We start from the raw sequence: 1,112 nt of genomic DNA, 5'->3' as shown, positions 1-1,112 counted from the left end.
TATGAAGAATTGAGTTGGAATTTTGATGGGGATTGCATTGAATCTTTAGATTGCTTTTGGTAAAATGGCCATTTTTACTGTATTCATCCTGCTAATCTATGAGCATTGGAGATCTTTTCATGTTCTGAGATCTTCTTTGATTTCTTTCTTCAGAGACTTGAAGTTCCTGTCATACAAATTTTTCACTTGCTTGGTTAGCATCCCATAAGGTATTTGATATTGTTTGTGACTATTGTGAAGGGTGTTATTTCTCTAATTTCTTTCTCAGCCTGTTTATCCTTTGAGTAGAGGAAGGCTACTGATTTGTTTGAGTTAATTTTATATCCAACCACTTTGCTGAAGTTGTTTATCAGGCTTAGTAGTTCTCGGTGGAATGTTTGGGGTCACTTAAGTATACTATCATATTATCTGCAAATAGTGATATTTTGAGTTCTTTCTTTCCTATGTGCATCCCTTTGACCTCTTTTTGTTGTCTAATTGCTCTCTCTAGGACTTCAAGTCCTCCACTGTTGGTGGAATTGCAAGCTGGCACAACCCCTCTGGAAATCAGTCTGGAGGTTCCTCAGAAAATTGGACATAGTGATACCTGAAGACCCAGCTATATCACTCCTGGACATACACCCAAAAGATGCTCTAACATATTACAAAGACACATGCTCCACTATGTTCATAGCAGCCTTATTTATAATAGCCAGAAGTTGGAAAGAACCGGGATACCCTTCAACAGAGGAATGGATACAGAAAATGTGGTACATTTACACAATGAAGTAGTACTCAGCTATTAAAAACAATGACTTCATGAAATTTTTAGGCAAATGAATGGAACTAGAAAATATCGTCCTGAGTCAGGTAACCCAATCACAAAAGAACACACATGGTATGCACTCATTGATAAATGGATATTAGTCCCAAAGCTTAGAATACCCAAGATACAATTCACAGACCACATGAAACTCAAGAAGGAAGATCAAAGTGTGGATGCTTCATTCCTTCTTAGAAGTGGAAACAAAATACCCACATAAAGAAATACAGGGACAAAGAGTGGAGAAGAGACTGAAGGAAAGGTCATTCAGAGACTGGGGATCCATTTCATATGCAGTCACCAAACCCAG

The sequence above is a fragment of the Rattus norvegicus genome, chromosome 15 (assembly GCF_036323735.1).
Source record: "Rattus norvegicus strain BN/NHsdMcwi chromosome 15, GRCr8, whole genome shotgun sequence".
Taxonomy (NCBI): domain Eukaryota; kingdom Metazoa; phylum Chordata; class Mammalia; order Rodentia; family Muridae; genus Rattus; species Rattus norvegicus.
Note: the sequence above shows the minus strand (reverse complement) of the source record.